This window comes from Armigeres subalbatus, unplaced genomic scaffold (assembly GCF_024139115.2).
Source record: "Armigeres subalbatus isolate Guangzhou_Male unplaced genomic scaffold, GZ_Asu_2 Contig268, whole genome shotgun sequence".
Taxonomy (NCBI): Eukaryota; Metazoa; Arthropoda; class Insecta; order Diptera; family Culicidae; genus Armigeres; species Armigeres subalbatus.
Window position 1 is genome coordinate 6449 of NW_026943007.1, and position 18965 is coordinate 25413.

An 18965-nucleotide genomic window follows, 5' to 3' on the forward strand; every position below is an offset into this window, starting at 1 on the left:
TAGAGACAGAATTCTGCATCAGATACAACAATTGCAGGTGAATCAGTTGAAGGTAATTTCCTGAAAGAAATGGGCTAGAATTTCCACTCATTGTTGTCTAAAAAAGTATTTTGACCATAACTTCCCGACTCTAGTCCAATCCTGCCAATTTTCAATAGGAAACAATGGGACAGGATTTTTTGCGTCGAATGCAACTTGTTGCCGTGAAAATCGATTGAGGGTAAGTGCCCTGAAAAATGAAATGTTTTTCCGCATTTGTTGTCTAAGAAAAAGTATTTTGAGCGTAACTTCTGAGCCCATAGTCCGATCCTGCCAATTTTCAGCAGGAAACAATGAGACAGGATTTTGCGTCGAATGCAAAGTAAATCAGTTAAGGGTAAAGTGCCTAGAAAAAATGGGCTGAACTTTTCCACTCGTTGTTGTCGAAGAAAAAATGTTGACCATGCTGAGCCCATGGGTCGATCCAGCCAATTTTCAATAGGAAACAATAGGATAAAGATTCATACGTCGAATACAACTTATTGCGAAACAAATCAGTTAAAGGTAAGTACCACAAAAGAAATGAGCTGAATTTTTTACGCACATACATACATACACACACGCACATACCCACACATACACACGCACACCTACACACACACAGCCATCACCTCGATTCGTCAGGCTGGGTCGATCGGTATGTAACACTGTGGGTCTCCGAGCCTTCTATAAAAAGTTTGTTTTGGAGCGAACATATAGCCTTTACGTATACTTTAGTATACGAAAAGAAATAAAAAAAACAACATAGAGAAACGAAAAAGCAACTTAATTCACCGAGGTGTGATATTGCCTTTCTCGCGTTTAGCCAAGACACCAACCTTATATGGCGTTTATATGGTTCAATTCTATTTGTAACTTTTAAACGCAATGGTCGATCGTTGTATCCAAATTCAATAACGTGATCAATAAAGGCTTTATCCCTGTCGAATGCTACTTGTTGTGAGAAAATCAATTAAGAATTACTAAATAAAAAAGTGACTAATATTTTCAGTTTTCCTGTGCACACACATACACACGGACAGACAGACGTTTGTTCACCTCGACGAGCTGAGTCGATTGGTATGTAACGTCATGGGTCTCGAGACTTCTATAAAAACTTCGATTTTAGGTGAAATAATAAGCCTTTCAGTATTGCCTGATTTTCCTCAAAATTACACGCAACGAACCTTTCACGCAAAAGAGTACCGCCACTTGCTCTCTACCCGTTTACTCGATTCTTATGGGTGAATAACATTACGGTGTATCGTTTGGCGCGGCCGTACCTTTCGACAGTCATTCGCCGCGTGAAGTTTTGTGCAAGTACCCATTTGGGAACACTACAAACGCCGCGCTGTGTATCCTTATCCAGAAAAATCTGACAATACAACTTTGTTGTACGAGAAAACCAAAAAAAAAAACCTTTAGCGGTCAGGGCCTGCTACTAAAAAAAGTTTTGATTAATTTTGAGCAAAAATGTTCTAAGAGAAAAATCGTTCTTTTAATTTTTTTTTAAATAACATCAAGTCTCGACGTTTCGCTTACATTTAAAGTCCATTATTTAGCATCAAAAATTCAATTTCGAAACTTTTTAGCTTGGAAAAATTTTCATGAGTAAAAATTTCAAAACTTTGGTCAAATTTTAAGCACTCCTAAATCCTCAGAATTAATCTCAAATTTTGCATGGGGTCATATTTCAGGGTATTGAAACTTTATGAGCAATGTCGTTTTTTGAAATTCGATGATAGTAATTTTTCATACAATCCATTGGCACAACAAAGACCACTTCAAAGGTCCCGTTTGCGGAAAACCCAAAATCCAAGTACCGCCTCCACCGCGAATTTAGCTCTTTTACTGCAAATTGAATATTTTTCGGATACTTGATTTGCGGAATCATAACATGATAAACTGCTCCGTAAGCAGGACCTTTAAGTCAAGTCTTTATTTAATGTAGAATTATCACGCCTTTATGCACAGCCGAGATGTTGTTAACCAAAAAATGATTTTGATTTGATAATATGCCATTAATGGCATGGGACTGATATGCGATTGGAAGCAGTGCAGTGGGATACCGATCGTTCGACTTTGGTGGGGAGAGACCACTAGGGAAGAGCTCGTTTCCTAATATTGGGGCTCATGATTGAAAGTGTATTTAATGGTACAGATAATATTGTGGAGTCGGTTGAAAATAATTGAGCTCTCGCGACGATCGCAGCCTCCCATTTCCGAATGTCGCCGCTACATCGCGAGTGGTACGCATGATGGCGCGCTTTTGGCTGTGGCATGGTTGCGCACTTTTTCTCAGGATACCAGTTGCGACATCCAGGAAAGTAGGAGAAAATGCAGTTGTCATGAGAGCTTCAGTTCAGTTTTCAACTGGATCTATCAATATGAATTTCCACGGAAAATTACACAGATTTTGAAGAGCACGGTGCAGATGAAAGGTATTCCACGACCATGTAGCCTCGGTTGGTCCAGCACCAGGTCGATCAACAAATGTTGCTGGGGCATTTTACTTTGTATGTTTTTGTTCGAAAATCTCTGCAAAAGTACCGACGCAAATACATGGAAAAATATTCTTTCTGTTCTGGGCCCACCCAACTCATCGGTTCCGGCACCAGATTCGGATTAGCGCAGATTTTGTTTAGTAATTCGATTTCAAAGTCAACCAGAAACTTTCCCCATCGCAACCAACCGTCGAGAAAGACGCCCGTCCGGGATGAGGACCATGCTAGCTGCTTTGAACCCGCCATCCGTTTCCATCGCGTCGGAGCCATCGGCTACCACCACCGGCAAAGGGAAAGCATCAACGCTCAGCCTTCATGGATCGCGTCCGGGTGGACGGTGCCCGGCAGGTTGCAACTTCACGGCGTTGCGTCTGAAAAGGATGCACCTCTCGCATCGGGTCCGAATTCGCCGTACAATAATTCCTACGTGGCCTCGACTTCCGAGTCAATCGGTCGTCTACCGAAGAGTGGAATCAATCCCAATGGGCGGTTTTCACGATCGATTCCAGAGACGTCGCAGATTTTGATTATGAGAACCACCAATGCATGTGATTTGTTGGGTTACAATTCCGGTACTTCCAGCGAAATGCGGTTTGCCGGTTTGTTTGCCTAATAAGAACAAAGATGCATGTCTCTGCGCTGGCAGAGGGGCAGCTGAATAGTGAGGACGGCACTGTGATGTACTGGCAGGCGGGAGAGGTGGTTGGGTTGGCGCACAAAAATCTGGTGAGAATGTGGCTGTTCCCTATAAGGTAGAGACAAATCGATAAAGTCGAGGTGTTTGGCGGTTGCCGAGCCGGTTGAAAGGAGAAGTCACTGGCTTCCGCCCTAACTGCAAGTGAATAAGAGCGGCTTCCATGGTTCCAGGAGACTGCGAGGCATTGTTGCTATTTCAATTAAGATTCTGATTGAAAAATTCAGCAGATGGACGTTACACTGCTGGTGCACCGGCAGTCCGGTTGCGCCCGATACTGATAACAGTATGATTGCCAAACAGTTAAGGAAGCCAGAAAGCGACTGGGAGAAAACAGCGGAAGGAGTGGCATTTCCGCTATGTCTGATGATTTACGCATGCGACTCCGGCACGGACACCACCGATAGTGGCCTATCAAATCCAAACCATCTGGCATTTTATCACGATTTGGGTTTTCACTAACATCTCCAGGTTGATTGTGAAATCGAGCAAAACTTCCGTCATGAAAGTCCGTGCAATGCCGTTTTTTCAATATTTGATGTTCAGATACTCCCAAAACAAAAGATTATCGGAGAACACATTACGAATTTCTGCCGAATTTTTTGGCCGGGAGTAAACTATCTCGGCTTTATGAACCGAAGTCGGGAATGCGACACTTTCGTCGTTAGATAATGACGAGTCCAGAAACGGAGACGGATCACGTAAGATTTTAGGAGAATAAAGAAGAGATTTATACTACAAATACGATCAACAATATAGAAGCGCAACTCGGATGTGTGACTTGCAGTCACCTGTGAAGGAGACGAGGAAAATGAATTGTAACGGGAATATTTTTCCAACCATAATATGATTTCTTAAATCGTTATATTTATTTCAAATTGTGCATGAACTTTACAACGACCTCTACGAGCAACAACCGGTGGAGATTTACATCTTATTCAATCTCATCAAATTTATTGACCGATCAAAGCGAATTTGCCCCAGGAGAAAGCACAAAATCTTGCAGAGTCGACGAGAATCCCAGTAGCGTATTCGGTGCTATCATAGCGTTGGTTCCGTTACCAGAAAACCTGCTCTGTTTGGAGAGTAATGGCGAAAATAATCGAAACTCACGCCAATCTATCCAGCTCTGCAAGTTGCAATGCACTAAAATCGTCTGCTTCATTTGACGCTCCAAGCACAGCGAGAGAAGCACTTGCTAAACCACCAACGCTAGAGGAGGACTGCTCGAACCCGGTTGACTGCGACTTGCTGACGCCCGTTAACGAGTGTTTGAATCTGTTGAGCGGAAAAAGCTCAGCTCAGTCGGAAGTCCGTCCAAGGAGCAACTCTATACGTCCGAGGATCTGAATTCCGGGTGCTGTTGAAGAACTCCACAAGTCTTGATTATTCTGCTCCCAAAGGTGCACCTCCAACGGTAACCACACCACGCTACATAAAACCCTACGAGCTACTTAGCAAAGACGATGGTTGCATCAACGCCTGACCATGAAACGCTGTTCCTGCCATCAGAACAATCCCTATGCAAGTGTATTTGAGGTCCATCTATTCGGATGGGAAGTACCGCGGAAGGCGATTCACTATGATGAAAATAGATCGTCATTCTTTACACAATTTCTATGGCCGCTCCCTTACGGCAGGAAGGTTTACTGTATCTGGGTTAGCCGCAGGTCAGGTTTCAATGTGCAAACAACCTCGAGGACGAGGATAAGCATCAGAATCGCGCTTCTTCAACGAAGTAACCACGAAGTACAGTGGACAAATTCGCTCGGGCAGGCCATCAAAACACGGCAACCGCGCAACACTCAGAACGACCAAGCTCGGTGTCCCGCATGTCGCAGTGTGATGATGAATTGACTCACGGCGAGTACAGCAAGTATTACACTTTGGTGAGGCACATCGGGAAGGGCGCTTACGAATTTGCAGTAAAAATTGGAGTCCTGCCACCAACTCCGGATAGATAAGTTTGTGTTTTGATTACACATTGTCGAACCTATGACCATCCGCATATAAGGGCGAACGTGTGGAAGCCAACTACGTTACGACACCCCTTATACGATAACGCATCCTGTGTAATTATATTGCAATTTGAAAGTGTATCTGTGCGCAATCACGGTATACAGGAGAGCTTAACGTAAGAGTTAACGGTTTTATATTATATTCCGTGTGCGCGTTTGTCTACTTGCACCCCAATCGGTATGCTTCCTTTGGAATTTATTTTTTACAAATTTAGGCTTTCTTGAATTTTGGTCGATTAATTGTACTGGTCGATAGTGAAGGTGTATTCGGACATTTGTAGTTTACAAACTAAGAGATTTGATCTCATTTTATTAATTGGGAAAATTCCAAAAATATTTCGTGTAATCGCAAAATAACTTGAGTGTTCGTAGCTTCCTAAGCGTTAAAATCACTTGCATATGTTGTGTTCATATATAATTAAAAGTACTGGAGTGTACGATAATCTGATATGGGAAAGATTCCTTCCCCTCAGATATGTTACTGCCTTGCCGCAATTGGGTCAACTTACATAAATAGCACTGAGAGATGGCAAGCAAAGACATATCCTGTCGTGGTGAGTATCACATGTTGACTATTTTTATTTGTTGCCGCGTTACATATCTGGCATTGACGCGCTAATTTACGGCATTTGCATGTGATCCAACGGACATCGTATTTATCGCGACCTTGAATGATGAGTACAATCATGGCAAACACTTTTACATCAGTGATAATGATGTGAGTTCTCTTCTTTAACAATACTTTTCTGATGACCCTGTGACATTGAGACGTAGCCGCGCTTATACTTACTTCGCCAAGCATTTATTTACCCCCATACAATATATTCTAAGACATTCAGCAAAGAAACCAACTACTGGATTCCTGAGTAGAGGATTTTTTAAACTAGGAACATAATTGTGCCAGTCTTATTTTGTTATGTCTCGCTTCGAGCCATAAAAAATACCACACATTATAATGATAGTATGTATGAACAATCTTGTTAACTTCATTCTCGATAATTTTTACTAATAATGCGAGAATAAGCGTGATGAAGCTTTACTTTACTACCAAGTGAATCTCCTATAGCAGACTCATAGCTGATCATTAGTGATTATAGATATTGACAGTGTAGAAACAGTTAAGCTACTTCTTAAAACATAATAAAAGTCTTGAACTACCATGACAAAAGAATCAACAATAAAATAGAACCAAATGCACGAACAGATTCCACTTTTTACAAGACATAACCAGCATTGTGTTTGATAGTATTGACACAGAACCAAAAACCATTAAGAACCAATAACTTGGGTAAACAAAGTAATTCGAGGAACCCATACTTCCATACCTTCTGACCATAAAGACAAAAAATGACGCTCGTACAAATCAATCTATATAATTCGGAATAGAGATGATTGGAGAGAATGTCTATTAAAGTTGTAAATGTAATTAATATTTGAGCCAGTTCAACAGTGTCTTAATGGACGGAAATAGTCCTTGTGCGGCTGGAAAACTGCTTCCCAAAATTTATTCGCTTGTCAATTTTTATAAATCAAGGGTGAAAAACTTACGTCTCAGATTTCTACGATGAAAGCAATTGGGCAGCATGTTCCATGTGAGTCGAGATAAACTTCACGCCTGAGTTGATTACGAACATTACAATGACAATAGACATCTAAACAGCTTAGCTTAGCTCGCTTAAATTGTTGTACATATCAATAAGTTTCCTTTCTCCGTGATTGATCAGAACTGGTGCCTGCAGGGGTACTATCAGTCAAATGAATAGTGGTTGCAGGATTTACCAACTAATTCTCGAAGTGCCACCGTTTCAGCAGCTCGCAAAATGTTGATCAACCAACAGCGCCGTGATCTTCTACAGTCCAGTTGGGGAAAGGAGGAATATTGAGTGTGTAGTAATTATTTGCTACTAGAGACCGAGAATACCTCTGCATCTCCACATTTACCACGGGAAGGAATGAAGTGTTAGTTAAATTTGGAGTAATCAAGTAACATAGATCAGGATTCACCATGGAGAAGTGATGTGACCTGAAAACTTCTACACAGCATTTTTCATAATTTGTTCAATTGTTCATTCTTTTAGAATAAACAATCAATCGCTCAAAGTGAACGATTGTTCATTTGAATTCCTGGATTAAACGCCCGCGTTATCACTTCAATAACTTGTAAAGAAAAAAGTAAAAAGAAATGGAATTAGGAGTGAAAGCAATTGATAGTAATCGGAAAGCTAATACTATTCAGCAACCCTTATTTTATCCTCTATTTGAGCGATTAAAATAGAATGTGTAAATTTACGTTCATTTTACATGTCGTTTATTTTGCATTACTTTCGCGCGCGTGTGTGTGTCGCGCGCCAGCCAAGTATACCGTAATCAGGATCTGCTGGTTTTTAATCCTGATGTGCCAGTTCTGGCACTCGTGTTGAGCTTGTGCGCTTTGAGCGGCACACGGTCGCTTCCCAGTCTGCATAAAATCGCATATGGTGCAATGCAAAGATGCTAAGGTGGAGACGATATACCTTACGTATTGTGAGAAAAGTACACTCCTATCGCTTGCACTTCAGCATCCTGGCACGATACCCGATACGTTCATGTAATTGACTAGGTTTAATCTGGGCCTGCTTATGGACACATACAACTTTTTGTAGAAGAGTTTAACTTGAGAGCCCACTGTTGACCCCACCACATCCTAGGCAAGCCCCCTAACTCACCAGGTGGCCATGGGGAGGGTCGTCAAGCCGCTTGGACATAGTCCCTGCTGCCCCTACAATGACCAGCGGGCATCTAAATGGCATAAAAACTGGTTGAAATAATGTGACTCTGACAAGAAAATGACAAAAATGACTTTAAACGTTTACGATGTTGGTTAGCATGAGACCTCTCTGACTATCTATGAACTGTGATTCCCTCTGATTCCGTTGCAACAGCGTCTTCTTGGACGATATGTTCCGTGTACGGTTGGCAAACTGCTTCGAATTGGAATTATGCTACGGTATCATCAAAGGCCTGGTGCAGAGGTTTCTACTCTATTCAGAGTCCTGCCAGTAAACCTTCATACAAAAAAATTATTACGATAATCTGATATGGGAAAGATCAATCATAATCATCATTTCCGTTCGGTTGTGTTTTGAGCTGTATTTCCTTTTTTCTGGTGGTTTCAGTTTGTTGTTAGTGTCACAAAGAATTTGAAAAAGCTTTTACGGGTGAGATATATTTATCTTTTGAGTGATATTGGTGCTGTTGTTTTATGTTTCATTCTTGGTCGAGTTACGGTGCAAGACAGACGCTAAATCTTTTTCCCTCCTAGGTCCTAATTCAGGAGTTTTCCTCGTGATAAGGATTTATTTACCATACAAAAGTGTCAAGTGGGTCCCTGCCAGATCCCTCATCCTGTGAACTTATCCTTTCGTCATGGATGGGTTTTGGTGCTAGGCGAGATTTGTCCACTTTCATTAGGGAACCAGGTTACCGGGAACCGGATGTGGCCATGGCCCAATATGTCCAAAACCTCTCAAAAACTCATCTATTGGGCTTGTCTTTCAAAATCATGGAATTTGATATGTAACTAGATGAGTTTCGGTGCTAATCGAAATTTGTCTGCTTCGTTGAGATTATCTTCCAAAATCATGAAGTTTGATATGTCGCAAGACTGTTTTTTTTACACCACTGAAGAAAATATATCCTACCCCAAAGAGAACCAGTTTCCCCGGAACATCCAGAACTCCCGCATGTCCTGGTAGTCAAAATTATATCAAAAACTAACTTCTGATGCTGGTCAATGATGATTGACCACGTTTGCATCAACATTCTAGGCTTTTCGCTCATTTATCAATGGTTTTAAAAAAAACTCATTTTGATTTTTAACCAGGACCCCCTTAATAAAATCTGCCAAGGTGGCTGCATTGTCAAATCAAATCATGAAGCAAAAGTAGACATGAAAATTTCCTTGTCAATCAACGAATCGAAAAATAAACCCACACGGCCCAATTTTATTATTTGTTGCCGGTCTGTGAGATAAGATTCCAAGCTACATCTAAGGAGTCCACCAACAACATTGGAAAATGTCAATGTGATCAGACGCCTTGCCACAAAGTCGGTATATAGAGCTTCCACGTATCCATTACATTAAGAGAATAGTCAATGAATTCTATCAAATTTGGCAGCGGTAGAGCGACCTTTGAAAAAATCAGGCTGCTTATTCGTAATTCTGTTTTTAAGTTGTGAAAATAATTTTTCATTGATAGTGGGTTCCAAAAGTTTGGGAACGAAGCAAGAGATAATAGCCTATTTCACGAGTAATTACAGATATCAGATTTTTTGCCTGAGTTGAAAGAATAGAAGCACAAGATAGCGGAGCTTTTTCCATACCCTGGGAAAATTTCCAGATTCCAATGACAATATGAAGGAAACTAAAACAAAAAGATTACAGTCGGCTCTTTGGCCAGACTCTTCATAAATATCGGTGGAATACCGTCAGGACCAAGGGCAGCACAGATTAGCTTCTAAGTTTTTAAAAGCGTTTAGAATATCGTTCACCATGATCTGATTAACACCGATATCCCCAGCGAATTTAGAGATGAAGCCTCGCAAAAAATCTTAAGTCGGATCTGATACAGAAAGATGGTACCATATTTCTTGGAAGAAATCTCCAAAAAGAGATTACAGATATCTTCCGAGCAATTACCGACGCGTTCATCTAAATGCATGGTTGACGGAAAATTGTCTGATTTTTAATTTTGATTTTACGTAATTGAAGAAGTTCTTTGGACATGACTTTATTTCGTGTTCTGTTTTCGTGTTATGTTCTTCAAATGCTACATCAATTGCTAATTTCAATTAGTCACCGAATATGTTCATATATTTTCCAAATTTTCATTCGTCTTGTCCCCAGCTTATAAGTTTTATATAATAATTTTGTTTGCGATTCACTTTAAATTTTTTTATTGCCTATTGTACCAAATTGGATATTTTTGGATTTCCGCTCCGTCGTTTTCTTCCTTTTTGGGACCTCGTCGTAATAATATCAAAAATAATGTTATAAAAGGTATATGGAAGATTCAATATTGCCTTCATTCTCTAAAATTTGCTTCCAGTTAAATCTACTTGGCTTATGTCTTATGTTGTCGCATAGTTTGCTTTGGCCAGCATTCAAGGACTTCTTCAGAAGTCACGGTCGCTGGGTTTTTATGTTCATGAACGAACTGCAGAGTATTCGATTGCCGTGTGGAATGTTTCGTTTTCCATAAGCGAGTTCAATGATTTAGTCACACAGAAATCTTCTTGAATATTGGTTAGTATGAGATCAAGAGTAAAAAGTTCTGTTGATTTTTAATGTGATTGATTTGAATTTAAAGTCCCTAGGCTAACGGGTGTCAAATATAAACATAAGTGTTTCATTTTCTAATTAGACTGCAAGTAGAATTTGTTCGTTCTCTGAATCCGGAATAAAGTCATGGTTAAAGTCTCCGTAAATATGTACTTTGACTTAAAATTTAGAAGTCGTCTAAGAATTTATTCTGCAGTTTTTATAAAACTTTCGCAAGATGTTGTTTTACTTTTGTAATTCAATTAGGAAATACACAGAGGAGAAAACATGGGTTTCTCCTTGCAATGTTAGATTTCTTAAAACATGCTCAAAGTGTTATATTTTTTGGTAGTTCATGTTCTGAATCCAAGGTGCTAGCGATTGCGATTAGAACTCCCACCGCCAGACTTTTTTAGATTCTAAGAAATCGCGATCGTCCCTGAATACATTAAAGCTGCTTCCAAAAGTTCTTCACTATTCACGCTTTCATCCCAGCTGGTTTCAGTTGCCAAAATAACCGAGAAGGACGAGCTTAAGATATTAACCTTAATTTCCTTCATTTTTTAGCTGGAAGCTTTTCATGCAATGACGGTAAATCAAAACTTCAGTCGCATTTGTTTTTTGATGAAGAACTTGTTGGAAGCTTGGGTGGTTGTTAAAATATTTACCCCGTTGGTCGATAAGATACCCAGCCAACACAAAATCGCATGTGCTGGCGGAAGATAAATTGGCCTGAAGGTGAAGGCGATATAGGCGCATTCTTCCGACCTGGCTGCGTGCAAAATGCACGTATATGGCCTCCACTTTGTGCACTTGTTCACTATGATATTCTCTGATCTTGTGTTTGCTGGGTAAATAATCTCTTCAGCCGTGAAAGCGTGCCTTACTTGCAAAAAGAAATTTCCGGGGAAGAAAGAAGTGGTACCTCGTTGCTGCTCTCCCATAGTTATTTACAGAGCGATTTGTCCACTCATTGGATCGGTCGTGTCAGTATGACTGTAGATCGGCTGCGGCTTCTGCTGGCCCAATTCCGTGTTCCTGATGTGCCAGATGAACTGTTTGATGTAGATGTTCCTGGGTGCAGTCAAGCAGTCCTTCAGATACAAAAGGCATCCTAATGCTCGATGGAGTCATTCCCTCGACGCATACATTGGCAGACTGGTCCTTCATGTATGCCAGGGAAACAAGCGGACAACCTTCATAATCCTCAGGTCACGTAGTCTGGCTTTAAGGAAACAGCCGTCTCCTTTGGTGGATTGCTGGGTCAGACAGCGGACGATGGAGTGGTCTCATCGGATCTAACTCAAATTGGCTGTCAGGATTCGGTAGTTGTGTTTCCTGTTGTTGTTGTTGCTGATATATTTAGTGTTATTGATGATTTTGTTCTTGTTGTTGTCGTAGATGCTGTTGTTGTTATATTGCTGAAAGGCTTTTACAGATTTCCGATATCTGGTCCACTCTATTGGTTGTATGGATTGAAATTGGAAATGTGGGTTTTGTTTTTGGCCGGGTTTATCGTTTCACCTTTTTTGAAATTGATGAACGATTTTTGTGCAGGAGCAGAGAGGCTGCAATTGGGTGGTCTCTGTAGATGCTGGGGGTCCAGAAAATTGATGCTTTGCCATAATACGAGTAACTCTTTGTCCTAACCGTTGTTATTATTGTTATTTATTTTTACGTGTAGGAAGTTATAACGTTGTTTTTACTTCTTAATAGTGGAGCTTTTTGTTTATGATGTCTTTTTACTGTTAGTCGCCTTTTCAGTCAATGGATTGTTGGTGAGGGTGTTTAGGAAATTTCATGCTGCCGGTATTCTTCCAGTTTTTTCCAGAGCTGGGCTCCAGCTCCAACATTTCCAACCAGCTTTATTGAGGTGTCTAACACCAACTTCCCTATGACTTGCATAAATTTTTAGTCGCTCAGCAAAAAAGGTCTGCAATGGCATCACGCGCGAAATTTTCTGCCGGAGCAGGAGATGGGTTTAGTTGATGCTGTTTTACTTTGATGTTGAGTGGAGATTGTGGATTGTGAGCCCCAGCAGCCTGCAGGTGGAATTTCAGTGGAGTTTTTATATTTGGATTCCTCTGCTGGTTCGTCACTTGAAGTCTTTCTCCCAAACCACGGTTTTGAGTGCAAACAACCCACTTTTGAGTAGTTTTGGTTTTTCCAGTATAAGTGAACCCAGTTTTTAGTACTTTCTAGTAAAAAGAAATACCTTAAACTTTCCTCAATCAATACCGCGTGCATATTATATCAATACTATTGTTGCTACACTTATCTCTGAACTAACAATAGAAGAGATGTATGTACTATCACAATTAATTACAACTATGGAACCCCGTCAGGAAATACAAATCTATTGTTCCGGTTTATTTATCACTTGATGAACCATCCCCTACGGATGCTGCCTTTCTAACGAGTTGTCATATGTTGCACTTCAAAAGGCCTTCTGCTAATTGTCAGCAGTAATGCTAATGCTCATCACATCATCAGGAATAGCTTGGATATCAATCTGAGAGGCTCCAACTTGATAGAATACTTAAGTAATTACCGAACTTAGTTTACTTACCATAGGCAATCACCCAACCTTTGTAGTATCTAATAATACGACGAAGAGAAATTCGACATAACCCTTTTGTCCAATAGAATCAGTCTCACGAGTTGACGAATTGGCATGTGTCAGATGAGGAATCGATATCTGACCATCGCTACATCTACTTTGATCATTTGAATGTTGCTTCGCAGACCTTGCGTTTTAGAAATCCTCGTTCAACAAACTGAGATCTTTACCCAGAAGTTACTCTCCTACCAAATTTCATGGATATCCACCTTCTGTAAAGAAAACTCCTACTGACTTGGATGATGCAGTTGATACTACAACGTTGCACATCGTGGAAGCTTTCGAAGAAGCTTGCCCTTTGCGTTTATATAAAAACCTCAAAGAGGAACGGCAATTGGTGGAATTCCGATTTGACCGAAGCAGTGCAGAAGGAGTTAGAACGAACGCCATTCGGCAGGGGCGGATTCTTTCAGGATTGACTTGCAAAGCTTTAATAAGGCTCTACGATCTGCTGAACGATCCGGCTGCAAATTTTTTTGTGCAAATGTTTCCAATCTGAGGGTAGACAGTCGATTGAATACAATTCTTCACGAGATCAAAAAGTTTCCAAGTTAGCGAAATTCATAAACCGAATGGCGACTACACTTCTTCTGACGAAGAAGCGTTAGAGCACTTGTTGATACACACTTCCCTGGATGTGAATGTTGCATCTTCGGATGGTCCTGATGTCTTTTATGTAGTTATGGGTCTTGGGCTCAGGCTCGTAGAATCATAACTACTGAATCGATTCAATGGAATCTGTGGTTTTGCTCACTTACAAATCTCCAGGGAAGATGAGGATCTATCTCGTTCTTCTTCTTCAAGAAGGGTTTTGATCATATCAAACATGTTTTGAAAAAGCTTTTGGTATGCAGTTTTGCTGCTGGGTATATTCCCATATCCTGGAGGGATGTCACTATAAGATTTATCCCAAAAGGAGGACGTGTTTCGTATGAAGAAGCAAAGAGTTTTAGAACCATCGGTCTGACCTCATTTCTTCTGAAATGCTTGGAACGTAATATCAAATCCTCACATTCGTGATGACTGTTTGCTTTATGCCTCTTCATATTAATCCTTCTGGCTTACCAATCTGGAAAGTCCATCAGACTCTTCCTACACAAGAGTTGTCTACGACATCGAAAAAGGCTTTACTCAAAAAACAATTCATGCTTAGGTGCGTTTTTAGATGTGGGGATGCTTTTGACAACGTGTCTTTCGATTACAATACCGGGAAAGCCGCACGTTGGCATGGGATACCTACCCTATAAGTACCGTGGATTCACCAGATGGCTTAAAGGCTACCTTACACATCGTGAAGATTTTTCCGCCAGATTTTGATCCCCGTGCATTTTAAATGGGGCAGGGATTTTGATTTTCCGTACCCCAAAATCCGCGAAGAACCAAATTCCCGAGGTGTGGGGGCACCTATAAAAACCGAAACAATTTCTCCTCGACATTACGTCAAGCCTTGATTAGGAAATTAAGTGTCTGTGGCTGCCCCCCCAAAGAAGATATTATATCCACATTTGTGAAACCTCGATGCAGATGCGCTTTGGTAGGGATTGCTCTAATAATGGCAGTTTTCCTGCCTGTGGATTTGCCGACGACTATCTAATATTGATGATCGGTTTGTGTATTACTACTTTATTCGACCTGATGCAAAACGCTCTTCAGGCGGTCGAAAGTTGGTGTCGTCGTATGGCCTTTCAGTTAGTCCGAATAAAACATATATTGTACTTTTCACGGAAAAACGTAACCGTAATGGTATTTGATTACATCTTTTTGATTCCTGAAATCAATATAACAGATCAGAGTAAAAGTATCTTGGGACTAATTCTTGATTCCAAGCTCTTCTAGACTCCTAACATTGAAGTTCAAGAGTCAAAAAAACGTCATATGGCTTCCGGCCTAATACCGACGAACTTTTAAGTAAAACTTGGGGTCTTAAACCTACGATATATCAAATGGAGTTACATAACAATTCTTGACCAATTTATTTATGGATGTCTTGTGTGTGGTGGCAAAAGGGTGAAGTGAGGACAATTCAGCCTAAATTCTTCATCTTCAAAGGATGTACTTAATATCAATGACTGGTGCATTCTCTTCTTTCCAACTGCTCTCGAGGTTCTCTTCAACGTTGTCCCACTACACATACATCTCGAACAAGAAGCACTTACTATTGTGCCCACCGATTATGGGTTCTCAGTTTTCGCTTCTAGAAGAAAGAAATCCTGTAAACCGCAATTCTACACACACTTCGTTGTTACAACTCACTGTTGATTGGGACAGAACAGTACTCGCACCAAGTGATCTCCACACTCCGCTAGTAGTTTTTCCCTTATAGGACGATTTCCAACACAATTCCCCCTCATGGAGATAGCTATTTAGGAAAGAAAGTAAGTCGGACAGCATTATTTGTTACACTGACGGCTCCCTCTTCGAAAATTAGAAGCAGGTGCAAATTATGTCTACTCACTTGTGAAGCTAAGATTGGAACAGTCCCACTCCGCTGGGTAGACACTGCACTGTCTTTCAAGCGGAAATATTTGCCATTATGTGTAATTACAATCACCTGCAAGAAAACACATAATGGTGAAGTAATATGCTTCTGTTCAGATAGCCATGACATTCATCAAAGCCCTCGCTTCAATGACTCAAGGTCGAAGTTGGTGATCTTGTCATCGAACTCAAATAGAGGAACTGAATTCAGTTAATTCATTGCACCGTACCTATGCTTGGGTACCTGGCCATTCTTAAAACCTGAAACGAATTGGCTGATGAGCTAGCTCGCTCTGGAGCATCACAAGACCTTTTTGGTCCTAGGCCAGCTATTCCAGCCTCCTGAGTGTTGGGTGAAGCGTTTGATTGGCTCTTGGGCTTCCACTCAGCACAAACAGTATTGGAAGTAGTTTAGGATTTATATCGGCTCGACAAAATTATAACCAGAGAGCCATCTCCGGTAGTAGCTAACTATTTAGCTTCAATCTGTCTAAACAGAATTGCAGTGTCTTAGTCAAGGCCTTGACAGGTGCTGCCGACTCAACTATCACATGGCAGAATATTCAACGTGTTGAATCTTTTGTCTGTGATGGTTATCAGATCCGATTATAGAACTACTTATCATCTGATATGTAACTGCTTACTAGTTTATGCGCAACTGCGTTTCCAAATATTTGGTAAACACTTACTAGAAGTTAAATTGACTACAGAAACCTAAACCTTCAAAGTATTCTGTTGTTCATAAACCGTTGTAATGAGGAGCTATGAGCTTTTATGCGTATTGTATACGTTGTATGCCCTCTTCAAGGTACTTTTCCCAAACTTCCCATTTTCCTTACATCCATATTCCTTTCCTTTTTATTTCGCCTAACTTTTCCGTCAGAGTGATGAGAAAAAGGCTATGAAAGGGCGATGGCACAAATCTCCCGAATTAAAGGTAAACGTACCTAAGACAAACGTTCTAGTAGCTGATAGATGTCGTTATTGTGAGTTTATAGCTTATACCGTAACTTCAACGCCGTTGAAGCGATGAACCTTTTCCTTCTTTGGCGACCAAATAATCTTGGAATTTCCCCTGATCAAACAACTAACGCTATACAGCATGGCGAATAAATTTATTTCTGATTTTGTCGATTGTCGACTCATATATCTCTGAAAATTTGAATTAAGTAATTGAATTATCTTCGTTTGTCTGCAGATTGTTGGTGATGTCGAAGTTCATGCTGAAGGAAAAGCTCGTTCCGCAATTTATGATAACGACCGACGACAAACGGGAGATTCCCATGGAAGTGTGCCTGTTGATGCACGTGAAACATCCGAACATCATGCCCATGTTCGACTGGTTTGAGAACGACAAAGTTCTTCCAAGAGTGGTGATAAGAAGTTCACGGTTCCGGGATGGACCTGTTCGAGTTCATCGATCGACGACCCGTCATGACGGAGAAGTTGGGTTGCTGGATATTTCGACAAATCATAAACGCAGTTGCATTCCCTTCACTCGTTGAACATCCTGCGCCGGGACATCAAGGATAGAGAACGTTATAATCGAAATATGGTGCACAATCTCAAACTGATCGACTTCGGATCGGCGACGTTTGTCCGGGAGGGGCAACTGTTTTCAACTTTTTACTGAACGACCGAGTATTGTAGTCCGGAGGTGTTGGCCGGCATGCCGATATTGTTCTGGACCAGAGCTGGAAATGTGGGCACTAGGGGTCACGCTGTTCAGGTAACGATGTTTTCGAAAACCCGTTCGTGGACGTGGACAGAAATCCTGCAATCCGATCTGGTTATACCGCATGAAATCAGCGACGAACTGGAGTGCAATGTTGCTCTCGTTGCTGGACAAAGAACCCCAAAATACGAATCACCATCAAAGATCTGTTATTAAGAGACCGAATGGATGCTTTAGGAAATCAATCCGTCACCAGTTCAATTTCGCCAAAATTGTCCCCTGAAACCCATGCAAGAAAACTAATCCAGGAGAAGTATTACATGGATCCCAATGATGTTATTCCAGCCAAACAGGCGCTTTCCACTTCTACTGCATAGTCTCTCGATGTTGGATGACGTTGATGGGGAAGACGATGACGAGCTTGCCGCTCATATGGACGATTCTTTCATCGGTCCCGATGAAATGTTGGATAACTGACAATTGTCCTCTCTCGCATGACGACGAACTCGGTCACGATGGTAAGTGAAATTTTAGTTTACTACATTAATTTCTTTCATACCTTCTAATAATTATTATAATATAAATGTAAATTCTTAACATTTAAAAAAACGTATTTAATTTCTTTCGTTTTCAGATAAATCTATTCGGGTAGATCGATGAACATCTTGTCCACTGGGCTTGCAGCCTTATCGTTGAAGGAACCGGATGGCACGTGTATCAGTTTGGTGGATGGCGATCCGGGTTGAATGATCCACTTCTTGCACTCTACAACAAGTATCTAAAATAGATTTGCTGGCTCGTTGTTTTACCTTAGCACCATGAGTGCCAGTTCTGTATTTGTTGTCATCATCGTCGTCTCCTGTGGTTGGTGTCGGTGTCCATCATCCAGCAGTACTAATAGTAGATCCGAGCCTTATGGTCCCTCTATACCTAACGGCGAAAACGTCCGCTGACTCCATTGTGACAACTATTACTTTCTACCATCATCCAGTACCGCTACTGCTACTACCACGCGCTCCCCCGTAACATCAACTCTACCCCCAGTACCAATTTCCACAATGCGCTTCCACGAAACTCACTGAAGCCAATGCCTATAGCAACAATACTAGTGTCAATAGCGTTAACAGTAACTCAGTTGGTACTATACAGTAGATCGAAGCTCCTAGAGTGCGACAGTAGCAGCTGTATTACCCTGACCACTGCAGTACACTCCCTGCCCATTCAGGCAGTCCTATCAACCTCACCTCTCCACAGCGGCAGTGACGCGTCACTCCTTCTGCGATATAGACTATCTTGTGGCCCCCCACCACCGGTCAAGTGTACCCTATTCGATTTTGAACAGTAGCTTCGCTTAGCCTCGGTACAATCCAGTAGCTTGAACATAGAGGAAAACTATCCGTTTGATACTTGAAAATACTTTTGCTTCACCCACCCCTACCAATTCTTCCCATTCTGCCTTACCACCGGCGTAAGTTCCTCCATACCACAACGACTTCACCCTTGGCGAAAACAGTCCGTTACTTTCCAAATCCATTTCTCCCCTGCAGCACCAGAAGCTGCTCTTCAACGATGAATCTCACCACTTGCTCCTCCTGGATACCTTCCCCTACGCAGCTTCCCTCTTCCTCGACCAGTCCGTGCCACAGATTCTCTGACGTC

At 41.2% G+C, this 18965-nt stretch overlaps 1 pseudogene; it reads left to right on the plus strand.

Annotated features, from left to right (window-relative positions):
- The first annotated feature begins 2679 nt into the window (after nucleotides 1–2679).
- On the plus strand, nucleotides 2680–18052 carry LOC134203854 (uncharacterized; annotated as a pseudogene).
- The last annotated feature ends 913 nt before the right edge of the window (nucleotides 18053–18965 follow it).